The sequence below is a fragment of the Pan paniscus genome, chromosome 15 (genome assembly GCF_029289425.2).
Source record: "Pan paniscus chromosome 15, NHGRI_mPanPan1-v2.0_pri, whole genome shotgun sequence".
NCBI lineage: Eukaryota > Metazoa > Chordata > Mammalia > Primates > Hominidae > Pan > Pan paniscus.
In genome coordinates, this window is record NC_073264.2 from 102,615,648 (window position 1) to 102,633,671 (window position 18,024).

Consider the following 18,024-nt stretch of genomic DNA (forward strand, 5'->3'; position numbering starts at 1 on the left):
TTCTGACTTTCTATGAAACTTTCTAAGCTATGCTGACATCCTCGAATACAACTATGGAATTAAAGAGGAGAGAAAGGCGAGGCACAGTGGGTGCGCAAAGAAAAAGAGGTTCTCAGCGGAGCGTGTGTGAGGCGGGGGGTTACGGGGGAGGGGAGACGGGGCGGGTGTGAAGTCTGTGCCGGGAAAAGAAAAATATGAGTGTTCTCTTTTGTGCGCGCACAAACAGCCGAGCGCGGGGAGGTCGGGCCCGGGGTCACGCGGCTCCGGGCTGCAGCTGCCGCCGTGGGGCGGGGGGTCCCAGGCGGCCACCGGGCGTCGCGGCCGCCTGCGGCATCAGCATTCCGGCGGCGCGGGCGGCCGCTGTCCTCGCGCGACCCCAGCCCGTCCAGAGCGCGCCCCGGCACCGACCCTCGGGGCGAGGCGAGCGCAGCCCCCGCGGGCCAGCAAGGTAAGCGCGGCGCCGGGAGCGGTGGCCGGGAGCCTGGGCGCCAGGCGACCCCTCGACAGGGCGCACGGACCGGTTCTCCGCCGCGCGGGTCGATGACCGACGGGGAGGCCCGAGTGTGGCCCCGACGCCCTGGCCCGGTGTCCCCGACGCGCCTGGAGCCCGGGAGGGAGGCGCGGGCCTGCCCTGGGCGCAGGTTGGGCCTCACTCTGGGCCCAGGAGGATGGAGCCCGACTCAGGGCCGTCTCTCCCCGCTTGGGGGTGCTCAGGAGGGCCCAGGGTACCTGCGCGGGCACCTTGACGGCGGGTCACCCTCCCTCCGAGCCACTCCGTCCGTGGGCAGCGGCCTTACCAGGTCCGAGCCGGACGCTCAGCGTTGCCCTCCGCGAGCCCCCAGCCTCCCCTCGAGCGCCGCGGGAGCCCCAGGTGCACACACGCAGGCCTGGGCCGGGCCTCCAGGCCTCTGTCCTTCGGGCGGGCTGGGAGGTGGCCCGGCGATGCCCGCCGAGGGGTGGAGAGGGCGAAGCCAGGGCGGCGTCGGCGAGGCCATCAAAGGCCGGGGGTGGCGGCCCGCCGCGTTGCCCATGACCAGGCCGAGGGCATGAAAGGATCTTTATCCTCCAGTGACATTGCCAGGCCGGCGCTTTTCTCCGGCCTCCCCCTCCCGCGGCCCTAATTGGGGCCGGCTGCTAATGTGATTAAAGGCCAGTTAAACGTTTCTCCGAGCAGGGGGTGGGAAGAGGCCGAGACCCCTGCCCCCTCCCCGGGGTCACGCCAGGCCCGTGGTCGGGGGTCGGCGACGGTGCCAGCCTGGGACGGCCTGGCCAGGTGCCTGCCGATTGTTCACCCCCAGGCGGGCGGGCCGGCGGGCTCCCGGGGCTTTATGTAAGCCGGTGGGCTTTGGGCCCGACCGGATTTAGGGATTCTTTTCGCACAGTTTCCATTTTCTGGCCTTTGGAACTGCGCCCTAAGCCCTCGGGGCCCTCCCCCTCCGGTGCCCGGCGCTGGCGGGGCCCAGCCACGGGGGCAGGCTGGGGGTGCCAGGCTTTGGGGGTCTGGAGGGCCTGAAGCAGGTCGCGTTGGGGGTCTCACTACCTAAGACAGTGACTCAGGACAGTGGGACCTGGGTGCTGTGCTGCGGCCAGGCAGAGCCTGCGACCCGCGGCGCCCCCCGCGGCCTCGGCGACCGCCCGGTTCCCACGTCGGCGACGGCGTGGGTGGTCCCGCCCGCCCGGGAGGGCTCCGAGTCTTGGCCGCCCGGGGCGCGGGGCCTGAGAGCGAGTGTCTGCGCCGCGCTGCCCGCCGCGCCAGCTTCCGAGGTCGCCCGCGGACTCATGCCCTGCGCCCTGGGGCCCCGGGGACCTTCTCCAAGCCGGCCTGACCTGGTGGAGGCTGTGCGCTGCGCTCGGGGAAGGCCGGGCTGGTGCCGGGGGGCAGCGGGTCCCAGCTCTGAAGTGCCAGCGCCGGCGCCCCACTCCCCGCCTGCTACGGTGCTCTCGCCCGGAAAGGCCCGAGGCCCTGGAAGGAGCCCCGCGGGGGGCCGCCGTCTGGAGCAGCCCTCAGGGGCGCCGGGCTGCCGCGACGCAGTGGCTGTAATTGCTTCGGGGTACCTGGGGATCGATGGCGTGGCCCAGCCGGGTGTCTGCGCCTCTGAGGTTGCAAATCTGGAACCAGTTAGGATGCGGGAGGCAGATAATAAAAAGCCAAATGGGCGCCAGGTGGAGGAGTGAGCTCTGCACGTTCCATCAGGTGGCCCGGGCCGCGCGCTCGGGCGGCAGCAGAGTCTCTGGGGCACGCGGGGCGGGCGGCAGCAGGTGGGACCCGCGGCCCGACCCGCGCTAGGGCCGCCCACCCCCTCGGACCCCGGCCGGGTCTCTCCACAGCCTCCGTGCGCGTCCCAGAAGGAAAATGCTAACAAACCGGAAGGCCGCACGGGGCCGAGCCGGCCTCAGCCCGGCCAGGAGAGGCCGTCGGTGCCCCGAGGAGGAAGGGGACCCGGCCCGGGACGGCCGCCCCGCGGTACCCAGGAAGGACGCCCGCCGTTCCCAGCACCCCAGCGTCTGAAAAATGAATGTGAACTCCGCAAGCGTGCTCCCGCGGACATTTTACATGTCGGTTGTTCACATTTTTCAAATATTCTCTGAAATAGTCTGCAGAACTTTTTCACATCTAACAAATGTCAGATTGAACAGATCAGAAGATAAGAAATGAACATGACATTTTAATTCAAGTAGAGAGAAAGCAGACGGTATTTTTAAAATAATATTTTTGTAAAAACGTATTGTGGATCTAAGATTTTGTCATGTTCAAAATGTATAATTTTTTGATATTTAAAATACACATTTTGTACATTTTCAACCAAAAAGACAGGGAAAAATTTAAAAAGCAAAAGCTGGAAACCAAGAAAAGCCTGGAGAGAAAATGGGCGGTAAGGAACCAGAGCCGGTCTTTCTCTACACCATTTTTTTTCCTTCCTAATAGCCAGAAAGAAAAAGAAAAAGAAAAAAAAAGTGAAAATAAAATAATTTCATATTAAACTAACACAGAGAACTAATTAATTTCTTTCCAGATGGGTTGAAGGGACCTGGCTGTTTTAGTGTGCTCAGAAAATGCTAGACTCGAGTTGGTTTTCTTTCCTTCTGCTGCTCAGAGAATCTTACGAAAAAGTAAACAACCCCAGCCTAACCATTTTTTAATCGGCTTATTGAACACAGATAAAATTAGAATCCTTTTTTATTTGAGATAAAAGACACACAGGAAAAGACTAATTTTTTTTTTAACCATGGGAATATCTGGGGTTTTTTTTGTATGAAACTGTAACATTTAACTAACATGTAATGAGCTGAACGACCTTGGGTTTGTTTCACTCTAGCTCCTCCTGAAATCTTCCATTTTTTTCTGAGATGGCTTTTCCAGTGATCTTGTGTCAGTAAGAGAGGAATATACAGTGCAGCAAATAATTTGTGCATTTGTGGTCAATACATTTCTCAGTCAAAAAATCAAAAACAGGTCAATGGCTGGTTATTAGGAATAACCTTTGAACCGAACAGGAAATGGGGAAAATACCTGTTTGTCGACGCTTGCACGCCCAGGAGGAGAATTGAGGTGCAGTTAGTTTCACTGTGTGAGGGGGAGATGCCGCTCTGTCCAGAGGGTTTATTGGAATGCCAGGCCCCAGGTGTTTGGGTGTGTCTATGCAGACAGTTAGTGCTGACCCCTGAGGATTTTGATGTGTATAATCATGCCGTAAGAGGAAGGCAGGTGGGTCAATTGTGCAGTGGGAGCACAGGAGATGCTGGGGCATGCCGGAGCCTGGGGAGTTTCTATCCTGATACCTTCCGTGTCCATGTTTTAGTCCCATATTGAGGACATGAAAGGTCCATTTTATGTTTCTCTCCTTTAAAAACTCCTCAGTGGCCTACTCAGCAGCATTGCTGGGGACCCACTGGTCATTTTTCATAAAAATAAGACCACAGTGTGGACCAAAACTTGGGATCTGAGATGTCCTTGAGCTCACCTGTCACATCGAGTCACCACCTGGAGAAGAAAGATTTGCTGACCTCCTACAAGCCAGGCAATAGGACGTTCAGCCTCAGTCCTGATTACGGGTGGGCAGTTGGGTTTATGTGTGTGTGTTTGGGTTTTTTGTTGCTGTTTTTGTTTTGTTCTGTTTTTCTGGGAAAACAAAGGTCCCTTTGGGGGTACCTGGGCTGGCCAGTACGGCAAATGGGAAAGCCAGCCAGGTCAGGAGGAGACATGGCTTCACGTTGGAATGCCAGTTTGCTTTGTGATTGTTTATTACAACTGAAGGTTTTGTGTCATCTAGCGTTGCCCAAAGTAAAAGCCCATTCCCAGGATGGATGAATTTGTGGTAAGAGATAAACACAAGAAACAAATGCCCAGGGGAGGAGGAGAAGCAGATTGCCTGGGGCAGGTAAGAAGGCTACACCTGGAAATGCATCTGCTGGGGTCCTCACCCACACCAGAATCTCTGGTCAGAGCAGCTCTCTTTGAAGAATGCCAGACAAACAGAAACCTGGCCACACCCCCACCAGAGTTACCTGATTGAAACACAAATCTGATCACCGAAAGCCTTCCTGCATCCGTCTGCTGCACGCAGGAGGCAGCTCGGCCTCCTTCCCCAGTGGCCTCCCAGCCCTACCTCTAGAATTTCCTGGCCCCTGCCCTCCTGCCACCCTGATATCCCTTACTCCCTAAGACACTCGCCCTTGTCGCCGACACTGGCCCAGTGGTGAGAGAGGCTCTCTCTCTGCCCATTGCCCATGAACACACTGCGTTCAGGGCTTCTCAGAGCAGGCCAGCCTGGTGGAGCTGCTTTGGGGCCTAGCTCTGGGGGTCTCAGGAGTACCCCAGCCTGCAGATGAGGAACCCTATGCAATGTATAAGGAAAGGAAAGCATGGCCCATGTGAGCACAGCATTAGGGCCTTGGAACTCCGTGTTTAGCACCCCCCATGCTGCAGCCAAACATTGGCACCCCAAGTTCTAGGACCCCATGAGATGGTGCCTTGCCTAGCCAGCTGCGTTGATGTGTGGGAAGGGGCATGTTGCGGAAATCCTCCAGCAGGTCCTGGCTCCTGTCCTGTGCCCAGCACTGGCGTTCTTGTTCAGAGAACAAAGGCCCGGAGGCCCCTGCAGAACCAAGAAAGCCTGAAAGCCGTGGCTTTCAAAGCTTGCTGACCGTGGCTGGGGTAAGAAATACATTGTGCATCTCAGCCCACAGCAAGCCAGACAACTATGTATAAAATAATTAATTAACTATACCTAGATAACCAAAACACAATTTTTGCAAAAGAATGGTTATCTTACTAGACGTCATGAATGCTGATATCTGTTCATCCTATTTCTTTTTTCCAAATAATGGCTGCCACCCCTGAAACCATCCCATGATCCTAATGGGCTGCAGTGTGGAGTTTGCAGACCGCCCTTTAGAGCTGAGGTTGTGTGGGTTAAGCCTGAGTGGAGGGAGACCCGCAGTTCCTTCCTGCTGCATCTCCTGCCCCCACTTCCAGCCCTGGAGTCAGAACCTCCTGCTGGAATCCTAGCCACCACTTCCTACTATGACATTGAGAGGCCACCTCCCCTCCTGAGCTGGAGCCTCTGCTTCTTCCTCTTAGAATGAGGAGGACAACTCCCTGCTAGGGTCTTAGAGAGGGTTCAGTGAGATCATGTACCAGATGAGGTCTTGACTCAATGTGTCTGCCCAGGCTAGCACCTGACAATCATCTGTCACTTTTGATCCTGTGCCTCCCTGGGGCCCAAGATGTCTTCTCCCCTACCCCCCAGTAGCCCTCCGGTAAAATCCTCCTCCCCCTTCCAATTCCACTCCAGTCTTCTCCTTGGGCCAGCTCCTCCTCAAGCCCCACTGCAGATTTTGGGACTCACAGATCTGTGCAGCGCGGATTAAGGCCTGCCACCCTGGTGGACTCTCAGGCCTGGGCTCTGCCTGGCTCGCCGGCATTTATAGACACGTGCCTGATTGCCAGTTAGCCCCGATCCAACCTCAACAGCACTGTGGACACAGAGGCTGTGCTTCTTCCCATTTGCAGATAAAGTATATGGGGCCCAGGAGGTATCATCATGTGACCGTGAGTCGCACAGTTAGTGGCAGAGCTGGGGTAGGCTGGCTCTCCTGGCCTTCAAAGACCATCATGCTCATGGCCCAGAGTCCTTCCTCCTGGCAGGGCACTAGGGCCCTTTCCGACAGCCTCACAGCAAACAGATTTGTTCCCTGGCTGCCCACCTCCACCTCCTCCACCCTGGGAGAGCTGAGTTCATTTTCCTTTGACTGTTTTTTTAATGCTTCCCTCAGGGGGCAGGCCACAGTCTTCCTGCACCACCCTCACGGGCTCTCACTGCTGGAGCGATTATTACTCACAGATTTACCCAAGGAGAGTGTGTACTTGGAATGGCTGTCCGTGTGTTCCCTGTGCACACACACACGCATACCCGCACATACACTGTGGTGACCTGACACACACACTTCCGTGATCTCACACACTCATGCACACACACACACTGCCCTGATCTCACACAAACACACAAACACTGCCCTGATGTCACACACACACACTACCCTGATCTCACACACTCATGCACACACACACACACTGCCCTAATCTCACACAAACACTGCCCTTTGCCCTGATCTCTCTCTCACATACTGTCCTGATCTCACACACTCATGCACACACACACTGCCCTAACCTCACACACAGACACACACACACTGCCCTGATATCATACACACACACACACTGCCCTGATGTCACACACACACAGACACACACACACTGCCCTGATGTCACACACACACAGACACACACACACTGCCCTGATCTCACACATACACACACACATACTGCCCTGATATCACACTCATGCACACACACTGCCCTGATCTCACACAGTCATGCACACACACACACTGCCCTGATGCCACACACACGGACACACTCACACTGCTCTGATCTCACACATACACACACACACTGCCCTGATCTTTCTCACACATACACTGCCCTGATCTCACACACACACACACACGCACACTGCCCTGATCTCACACATACACATACACACTGCCCTGATCTCTCTCACACACCCACTGCCCTGATGTCACACACACACAGACACACACACACTACCCTGATCTCACACAATCATGCACACATACACACACTTCCCTGACCCTATCACTCTGCACATTGGAGCTAAGCTCATGAAGGCTGCTCATGCATTTTATTTGGAAAGTCTCTCTCACACCTTTAATCACACTAGCCTGCCCACTGCCAATCAATAAAGATTAGGAAATCGATTGCTGACTTACTCTTGGGTTAGATAATAAAATTGTTTGAAACATGCACCTGGAGGAATTTATCCGTGAAGGGTCCTTTCAGAGTTTGTTTCAAGCTTTGCAAGTCTCTCATGGCTCTGAGGTCGGGGAGGCTGTGAGGGATCCTCCATGCCCAGCAGACATGGAAGGAGCCGACGTTCTTACGGGAGATGGACAGACGGTCAGCATGTGAATAGTCCCCTGCATGCAGGTGAGGACTGGGGCAGTGCAGAGCCGCAGCAGGGATGGGCTACGCCTGGGAGCCGCCAGCTCTGGATCAGGTGGCCAGGGACGGTCATGCTGAAGAGGAAGGCTCCAGTGAAGCTCTGGAAGAATGTTCTGGTGCCTGTATGTACAAAGGCCCCCCAGTTCAGGACCTGGCCCTGTACAGATGAGGAGCAGGAAGGAGCCAGTGTAACTGAGGCCAGTGTGGCTGCAGCAAGGGGCTGGAGGCGTGAGAAGAAACAGAAAAGAACGGAGGGCTCTTTCTGCCTCCCCAGTCCGGATCATCCTCCTCCTCCACCCCAGAGCCCCAGGGTGCTGAGCCCTGCGCCCCTGCCCCTCAAGGCTATGGAATGTCATTGCCACTCAGCATGAAGGTTCTGGAGGGGACCTCAAACACCAGGACCCTCTGCCCAGAGAGCCCCAGTGGACCCGCTGAGCCAGGGACGTGCTCCTTGGAGCCAACCACCTTGTGACTTGTGAATTGTGTTGAGTCCCATTTCCTTTTTCCCTTTTGTTTATTGCTTTGTGTATCTGGCAGCTTTATCCCAAAGCTGCTCTCACGTGGTCCCTCTGTCCCATCCTGCCATTTTCCTCCCTCTGGGGCCCCTTGCATGGGAGACTAGGAGCAGCGTCCACCCACCACCCAGCAGAGGCTCAGGGCCTGGAGTTAAAACAGAAGCACAGGCAGGGGACGCTCTCCAAACTTCCTTCAGCCTGCATCTTTGAACTCTGCAGTAGGAAGACTCCTGGGCCCCCATGTCCCCATGCATATGCACCTGCATGCATGTGACACACTTGTTGGCCCATGGAGACGACTGTCCGCACGGGGGTGTGAGCTGCCCAGCACCCACTGATCAATTGCTGCATTCCAAGCTGCCTTTAAGCTGGCGTGGGGCGCCCTCTGAGGCACGCCCAGCCCCTGGGGCCTAGACTCTGGTGTTCTCTAGGAACTGTCTACCTCTGTGTGTGGGAGCCACAGACTTGGGCTTTCAGACCCCCACAATGGATGGCTCAGGCCTATGGCTCACCCCCAGCATCTGTGACCACTACCACTGCCCACCTTCTTTGCCTAAGCATTACTTCTGGGGGGCAGTTCTTCACTTATGTGTGCAAGCCAGCCTTCTAGAAAACTCTTTGCTCTCCTCTCATGACCAGGCAGGCCTTGCACAGTCCAGATGGTGAAGCCCAGTTCCTACCTTCCAGTGAGGAGCACCTGACCCTTCAGGGGTGATAGACGGGGCCCTGCACAGATGGGACAGGACAGGTGGGGTGCACAGAGGATGGCAGGTGCCCTCTGAGAGGCAGGGTCGGGGCAGGTCGGGCAGGAGCCTGGCATCTGTGGCTGACTGTTTGGCCCCTCAAGGCCTGTTTTGCTCACAGTTTTGCTTCCTCCTTGCTCTCTGTTTTCCCTGCCACCTGGACTTGGTTGCATGCTGCTTTCTGTCTGTTGCCCTCAGCCTCTCACCTCAGTCATGACCCTTAAGCCAGCACCTCGCCCATGCATCTTACTCTGAGGTTTCCCAGGAGCATGAGCCTCCTCCAGTGTCATTGCGGCTGCTTTGATCTCCTTAATGGTTTTGCTTGAGTGTGGATTCATATTCAGACTCTTTTAGGGACACAAAGACCCCCAAAGTGGATGAATGCCCTATGGAGGCAGATGCCCAGTTGGGGGCCTGAGGTCTGGCTGGCCTGTCCTCCCTGCCCAGGGTTTGCTGAACACCCCAGCCACATGCTCCAGGCACACACCGAAGCTTCAGCTCAAGATTCACCTCGGAGGAGGGCATCTAGTCCAAGCCACTTCATCTAAGAGGCGACCAAGGTGGCCAGGACTTACTTGCCATGAGACCTTGGCAAGTTGACAAGTGCTGAAAGTGGTGGGAGGTGACAGGCTTCTCTACCAGCATTGGCAAGCACTTAAGCCAAGCCCCGAGGCTCCAGCTGCAAACTGGGACGGGAATCTGATGACACCCACCCTAGAGGGATGGGGGTAAATGTAGATGACATAATTTCCATATGTCTGCGTTGAGCGTTCACATACATGAGTGTCCTCAGAAGCATTATCTCCTCATGCTTCTCCAAGGAATCTGCCCTTTTCTTAACCCCGGTTGACTGAGTCCTACCAAGGAAGGAAAGGTTTCAGGCCACACCCCAGGGATAGCGCTGGATGCCCCCAGCCAGGCCAAGGTGGTCAGATTTCCTTGCAAGAGTTTGAGCAAAGACACAGAGATTGAATTAGACTGAGCTGGGCCTGGAGGCTTGAGGTCCTGTCGACGAGGAGAGCGATATCTCAATGTATGAATCTGTGGGTTTTCTGTGTGCCCTTGCAGCCCTGGGGACCCTCATGGCCCTTGGTGAGCCCACACTGAAGGAGAAGAACCAAGAGGCGGCAGAGGATCTAGATTCAGGCTGCAGAAAGTCTTGCTACTGCAGAGGTGAGACGAGGCCAGGGCAGGAAGGGAGCAGGGGTGGGGTGCAGGACCCTGAGTCCCCTAGAGGCCACGGTAGGACATCAGCAGCACCAGGGGGAGTCACCAAAGCTAAGTGCCAAGATGTGGTCGACTGAGTACCTGCTCCTGGTGCCCGCCCCTTCAGCCCAGAGACCGTGTGTGGTCCGTCTCCACCCAGCACAACCGTCCTAAATACCTGAATGAGTTTCCTTGAGCTCCTGCAGCAGAGACCCATAAAATGCTTAAAGGAGCAGAAATCTACTCCCTTGCTGATCTGGAGCCCAGAAGTCTAAAGTCAAGGTGTCGACAGTGTCGTGCTCCCTCTGAAGGTTCCTGGGGGTGCCCTTCCTCACCTCCTCAGCTCCTGGTGACCCTGGACATCCAATGGCTTGCGGCTGCATCATCCGCTCTCTGCCTTTGTCTTTCCGTGGCTGCCCTCCCTCTGCATCTGTCTCTGTGTCCACTCCTCTTTTTATAAGATCGCCAGTCCTTGGGTCTAGGCCTTGGGTCTAGGGCCCACCCTAATGCAGCGTGACTTCATCTTAACTAATTACATCTGCAAAGACCCTGTCTCCAAATAAGGTCATATTTTGAGCTTCTGAGTGGAAGTGGATATGGGGGACAGTCATCAACCCAGCACAATGCCCCTCCTCCCCATGCTCTCTAAAGAGAGAAGGATCTTGGACATCTTGATTGGACACGATGACACGAAGACAAAAGTTTCTGACTAGCTAGGCCAAGGGTGGACACATTTTCCCTGGAGTGACAAGTCGGGGCAGTGATCTTGTAGGGGCAAGCCTACATCCAGGGCAGTGCTGGTATAGGGGCAAGCCAACATCCGTGGCAGTGCTGGTATAGGGGCAAGCCAACATCCATGGCAGTGCTGGTATAGGGGCAAGCCAACATCCGGGGAAAACCAAAGGCCTGTAGGAAAAGCCTATGGGGAGGATGGAGAGAAGAGGGATGGAGCCCTGGATGTAACGGGGACCTGCATCCTGTGTCCCTGTCCCTATGATGCTGTGATGGTGCCTGACTTTCTGTAGACCAAAGCTCTCCTTTTTTTTTTTTTTTTTTTTTTGAGACAGAGTTTTGCTCTTGTTGCCCATGCTGGAGTACAATGGTGTGATCTCAGCTCACTGCAACCTCCGCCTCCTGGGTACAAGCAATTCCCCTGTCTCAGCCTCCCAAGTAGCTCAGATAACAGGCATGCACCACCACTCCTGGCTAATTTTTTTGTATTTAATAGAGACAGGGTTTCACCATGTTAATCAGGCTGGTCAAGAACTTTTGACCTCAAGTGATCCACATGCCTTGGCCTCCCAAAGTGCTGGGATTACAGGTGTGTGCCAACACACCGGGCCCCAAAGCCCTCCTTTTACTGGAGCTATTTTGCACGGGATCAATAGGCTTCTGCAGTGGTGCTGGCCATCCTAGCATCCCTGGCTTTCCTTCCCTGCTGTGGTCTATATAGTTTGGGTGGAGCTGAACCCATAGAGTTGCCGGCTGCACATGGGACCAGTGCCCTCCCTTTGGATGCTGCAATCAGCTTGGGAGTTTACTCACAGCTGAATTTGAGCAACATGAGGAGGGGAGATTCATAAACTGGTAGAATGAACCATAGGGCTGACAGTCACCTGGCCACTTTGAGGAGAAGGCCTGCTGGAGAATGAAGACCTGGAGGAAGCTGAACTCAGACAGACGGACAGACAGACTTGGTGACGTCATTGGAAGCACCAGGTCCAGCTGAACCTTGAACTCTGTGATCACAGGAACCAGTAAATTCACCTTTAAGCCCAAGTTGAGTTTCTGTCACTCACCCCCCAAAAAAGTGCTGATGGGAGGGTGTCTGGGTAACAACTGCATGCCAGTTGACCACATCCATGCTGCTGCCAGCCCCGGATCTGGGGTACAGTCTAGCCGCCTGAGGGCATCAAGTTTGTGGCCCATGAGGGTCGTAGCCATGCTACAGGGCAGAGGACAAGAACCGGGTCCCCTATGAGACCAAAAGGAGACAATAGGTGGAAAGGATGGCCTGCACTGAAGCCGGGGCCACCAGGCTTGTCGCCCCTCACTCTGTGGACAGACTGGGTTGCACCATTTCTGAGGGAATCTCCATGACTCAGTCCTGGGCATTGCGGCTGGGGCCAGTACTCAAAATGGCAGCAGACGCAGTCGGCCTGCCAGCCCCTGCTAGCTCTTGTTTCAGGTCAGAGGAAGAAAGTACTGGTGGCCTCTGGGGATCCAGAAAGGACTGGTGGCCTCCAGGTGTCCAAGAGTCTTCTCTTCAACGAACATGGTGAGGGGGAGCATTGTGCTGGGTTGATGAGTGTCCCCCAAACCAACTTCCACTCAGAAGCCCAAAATATGACCTTGTTTGGAGACAGGGTCTTTGCACACGTAACTAGTTAAGATGAAGCCACGCTGCATTAGGCCAGGGCCCTGTGTCCAGGGCCTTCCCTGTGAGGTGGCCGCCAGGAGGCCGACCTCAGGGACACAAGGACTGGAATGTGGGGGTCTTTGGAGAGGCATGAGGCCCCCTCTGTGAGTGGACAGACATCAAGAATGAAGGGAGCCCTCAACGGGGATGGAGCAGCCCCTGAGACCTGAGGGTCCCACCCTGGGACAAAGGTGCCCTGAGCTCAAGCCAGGACACCCAGCAGCTGCCGGCCAGGCTGTGCTTCCCCCACAGCCTCTCCACACCCTCGCTGTGTCTTCTGTAAGATGAGGTCCCCTCCATTACCCTGGGCCAGGGATCTCAAAACGGAAGGCCGCCAACCAGTCAGCGGCCAGGGGCTGGAGCCCACGGTTTCCCATGGCTCCCACTAGGACACTTGCCAGAGAGGGGGTGGGTGAGCTGGTTCCCATGGAGACAGGCTCAGGATCCCCAGAGGCCACCAGTCCTTTCTTTGTCTGACCTGAAGCAAGAGCAAGGCCAGGGGCTTACAGGCTGACCGTGTCTGCCTCCATCTCAAGGGCTTAGACTGAGACTGGCAGAGGCCCTCCAGGTCACTCCCATTGTTTCACAGATGAGGAAACCGAGGCCTACAGGGAGGGGGGGGGGTCTTCCGACAAGTCACGGAACTGATCGGGGGAGAGCTGGATGCCTGCTACACCGTGGCTCTGCTGTCTCCCGTGGAAACCCGGGCCTCTGTTCGAGCCTGAAGTGGCCTCTCTCCACCAGGCTGCTGGGAGACCTGCAGTCACCAATGGCAACGTCACTCTTGCAACAGCCAGTGGGGTGTGGGGCAGCAGACGAAGCTCGAGTACCGCCTGGGTTCCAAGACAGAATGAGACAAAGTGAGGGGTCATATGGGTGCCTGGCCTTCCAGGCAGATGTTTCTGTTACCAGGTGGTCTTTGAATTCTGTCCTGGACTAAATATAGTTCCTTGGGCATTTTTGATCTTGGTAATCATACAACCATGGTACAGAAATAATTGGTCCGCTCTCTTCTTTTCCAGATTACAGTTCGGGGCAGCTGAGTAGGCCCTGGGTGGAGGGCACAGAGGTATGGCTCGGGTGCAGGCGGGACCCTGGGTGACACCCACGCAGGGTAGAGCCCCTCCCCCGGCCTCGGTCTCCCCACCTGTGTAACGAGGAAGTGGACTGGACATGACTCATGGTTCTTCCATGTCCAGCATTCTGCTTTCAGCATCACGGGAACGAGAGGTGATTTCCGTAAGCAGGCTCCAAGGTGCCACCACCAAGCCCGGGAGTATCTTTCCCACTTTGCCGATTTCCTACAGACCCAGTATTCTCTCTTCCATGGGTTGAGTTTCTAAAATCACATGACTGTATTTTTCTTTTAATACAGAAAAGCATAATAAAGGCATAAAAGCCCATGCCCCTCTGCAGAGCACCCTGTTGACATTTTCTGAAAGTAAGTCATCCATGTACCTGGGAAGAAAGCACAGAGGACTCAGAAAGGCCAAAAACAAAAATGAAAAAGCCCCACCTCAGCCCCTGCCCCTCTCCCGGAGGAGCCGGAGTTGTCAGCCCATGCAGCAGAGTTGGTCAGGAGCTCAAGTTCACATCTCCCAACCGCCACATACTACCTGTATCACCTGGGCAGGTTCTCCCAATACCTCAGTGTCTTCATCTGCAACGTGGGTAAGATGGGAATGCCCACCTCCTGGGGAACTCAGGACTTGCTGAGTTAACTGCATTCAGGGACCTGAAAGAGACTTGCCAGGCAGTAACCCCAGTCCACTTGTTCCATGCTGGTGTGAGCAGTGACTGCATATTCTTCCAAAAGCATCTACCCCATCTATTTTTTTTTTTTTTGAGACAGGGTCTCCCTCTGTCACCCAGGCTGGAGTGCAGTGGCATGATCTCGGCTCACTGCAACCTCCACCTCCCGGGTTCAAGCGATTCTCTCGCCTCAGCCTCCTGAGTAGCTGGGATTACAGGCGTGCGCCACCATGCCCAGCTAATTTTTGTATTTTTAGTAAAGACAGGGTTTCACCATATTGCTCAGGCTGGTCTGGAACTCCCAACCTCAGGTGATCTGCCCACCTTAGCCTCCCAACGTGCTGGGATTACAGGCGTGAGCCACCGCGCTGCCTATACCATCTATTTGTTAAGCCCCAAATGGATCATACTTTGGTTCAGCCTCTTGCATTCTTTGCCTTGTTTATTTTAGAGACCTGTCTATCTCAATCCATGCAGACAAATGCCTTGCTTTTTCTTAGGCGCCACCAAGCGTAGACACAGACCTCCCCAATGCCCCATCTTTCGCCATTAATCAACAGTGTTGGGATGGTAGGACACCAGGAGTTAGACATCTCGAAGCACCGGTTCTGGCCACACTGGTTATGCATATTGTACTCGACTGATTCACACTCTCATGGCCCTGGATGAGTGTCTCTGGCCATCCCGCAGTCTGGGTGCTTCCCAGTCTGAGCGTGGTGGCCTGTTCTTCTCATGGCTATTACCCCGGGCCTCTGTGGGTCCACCAGCCAGAGTTCTGATGCCCGGCGTGCTCACAGGAGCCTGACTTGGGGACAGCTTTATGAGGCAGTGCAGGGACCTTGAGGCCATAGTGGTGCAGCAGAGAGGTGGGGATGAGGAGGGGCCGCCAGGGCCCAGGGCAGCTCCTGGACGCACCAGGAGAGCCGAAGTCCACAGCCAGCTCCTCACGCCTTGTCAGGCCTGCCCTGCACTCAGCTCCCAGATTTTATTGAAGGAAGTCCCTGCCTTTAGGCCCAGTCAAAAAAAAATTGGACTGGGATATTAACAACCAACTTTCCCTGGTGCTTTCCTGAGTCAACCTCTGCAGCCGGGGCTGGCTCAGATGCCTGCCTTGGGGCCCTCTGGGGCGGCGTGTGGAGTCAGGGCCATCTGTGATCTCCTCAGCAGGTTCCATCCTGACCCTGGAGAGCCGGCCGACTTGTGGAAACAGCAGGATGCCATTCTGAGCCAAGCCCAGTGGGGAGGTTGACAGGGCCAACCCAGGTCACCCATCAAGTGACCACAGAGCAATGACACCCATCTGCCCCATACTGTCACTCGCTTAGAGAAAGTTCCAGAAGAGGGGCTCCAAGCATGTGTCCCATGATAAAGAGGCGGCCTCTGCAAGGGTTAATTTCAGTGTCAACTTGGCAGGGCCACAGCGCCCAGATATTTGACCAGACATCACTCTGGGTGTTTCTGTGAGGGGCTTGGGGATGAGACTCACATTGGAATCAGTGGGCCAGGTAAAGCAGTTTCCCCTCCCTAATATGGATGGGCCTCATCCAATCAGTTGACAGCCTGAATAGGACAAAGGGGGTCCCATCCCCTGAGTAAGATAGAATTCCTCTTGCCTGCCAGCCTTTGAGCTGAATGTCTAGCTTTTTCCTGCCTTTGGACTTGAACTGAAACGTCAGCTCTGTCTAAGCTTGGGCTGCTGTAGACTGTGTGGCTTAAGCATCAAATATTCATTTCCCACCATTCAGGAGGCTGGAAGTCCAGCACCACGGTGCTGCCAATTTGATTTTGGTGAGGGCCCACTTATTGCTGGCCTTCCTCTCTCTACGTCCTAATGTGACAGAGATCAGAGAGAGAGAGCTGTCCTGTCTCTTCTTATAAGGGCACTAATTTCATTCATTAGAGCTCCACCCTCCTGACCTAATCACCTTCAAAACACCCCACCTCCTAAGACCATCACATTGGAGGTTGGGGTCCACCATATGAATTTTGGGGGGACATATCTAGTCCCTAGTAGCCTCTTCTGGGTCTCCAGCTTGCTGACTGAAAATCTTGGGACTTATCAATTCAGTTATTCCAGGAGCCAGTTCTTTACAATAAATCCCTGTTTGTGTGTGTGTGTGTGCGCGTGTATGTGTGTGTGTGTACGTGTGTATGTGTGTGCATGTGTGTACATTCTGTTGGTTCTGTTTCTCTGGAGAACCTTGACTAATAACACTCTCCAAGGTGACAAGGAGACTGACAGGGGGAGAGTGAAGTTTAACACATCGGTTAAAATAGTCACAAGATTCTCATCAACTGCCACAAATGGCATCTGGCCACAGCCACTGAGCTTGGCCACTTCTCCGGCTTTGCAAACGCCGCTGGATGCGCCCGGCCTGCTGTCCCACCGTCCCACCCTGCCTTCTCCTACGTGTCCTTTCTGAACTGCCTTCCAAGCTCCTCCCAACCCCGTAGGGTCCACCTCATTGTGCCTCCTTTGTCTCCTCCTCCGCAGCTCCCCTCCCAACACTGGGTTCCTAGCTCCTCGAGGTCAGAGGTCACACTTTTCCCTCTCTCTGTCTCGGTAGGTGAAAGCAGTGAGTGGCACCTAACAGGAAGTGATGGGGTTGGTGGGGAAGAGAACAAAGCATGGATCAGTCCTGAGGAGGCTGTGCAAAGACCCAGTGCTGGGTCCAAGGCCCAACCCCAAGAACCAGGATCTTGTGCCTCAGTTTCCTAACTGTAAAAGGGGATGTTGGAATCACGTGTGTCAAAGGTCCCTTCCAATTCTGTTCTTTGTGGGTTTTCTCATGGCTAGAGCTGGAAGAGGGGAAGCAGAGAACGCCCCCGCCTCCAGGCCCCGAGCACTGTGAGCTGTCTGCCTGCACAGGGCTGCCTGACCCCACCCTCCTGACCACATCCCCACTCCTGGGGATGGTTCCCGGCCTCCACGGCATCCCGGGGAAGGCAACAGAGATGGACTGGAGGGCACGGGAGGACACGCATTCACTGACCATCCAGCCCAGCAAAGCAAGAAACCGTCAAAAAGTAAAAATTCCATTTGTAAACAAGATCGAATTATTTGATTGTGAAACCAGGGTCCATGGAATTTAAAATAATTTAATATGAAACAATATCATTTGAAATGCTGGCCAGCCAAGGACCTGGACGGGGAGGGGGACTCTGTCCTCCTGTGCCCAGACACGTGGAAACCCAGCCTCAGAGAATAATAACAAATCATTCTACAGCAAGTGTGGCTGAGATTCAGCTACGTGGCAGCCCCAGGCCAGGCCCGGGGGCAGCCGGCGAAGACTCCTCGTCCTCTCGGAGTTTACGGTCTAACTGAGCAGACCAGGGTTGGACAATTAAATAACGATGCCAGAAAGCAGGAGAGGAGTGAGTGGGTGGCACTCAAGCCAAAAGGGAGGCCTGATAGAGCCAAGGGGAGTGTGCTGTGGGCCATGGCACTGCCAGAGGAGGCTCTTGGGTGCTCTGGCACCGCAGTGAGCAGCTGGGGGCTTGGTAAGTAGGGAAAGCCAGCACTCAGAGGAGAAGGTGGCAGAAAAAGAAATATTCAGAATAGGAAGCGTGATCATTTGCAACCCCAGCTTTGTCTTGTACTGCCCATGCCAACTTGGGCAAGCACGTTATCCCAAGCCTCAGTCTTCTCATCTACAGAATGGGAACAATCCCAGTCCCTACTTCCTGGCTGTTGTGAGGGTCGGAAGTCATTCACGTGCAGCCCTCTGGGAGCCCGTGTCCCTGACTGACAGTGGTGCTCCAGGTGGAGCACGAGGCACCGCTGGCGCTGTAAGCAGATGCCTGTGGAGGGAGGGGAGGAGCAGGTTTCCTAGAGGCCTGGGAGGGGCTGATGCCTCTGCAGTG

The 18,024-nt window shown here is 55.3% G+C and overlaps 1 long non-coding RNA gene across 1 annotated transcript; it reads left to right on the forward strand.

Annotated features, from left to right (window-relative positions):
• Window positions 1-308: 308 nt before the first annotated feature.
• Window positions 309-13,811, forward strand: LOC134728998 (uncharacterized). The gene is made up of 3 exons (XR_010109835.1): window positions 309-448; window positions 9,852-9,956; window positions 13,431-13,811. It is a non-coding gene; the product is annotated as an uncharacterized LOC134728998 (long non-coding RNA).
• Window positions 13,812-18,024: the final 4,213 nt, after the last annotated feature.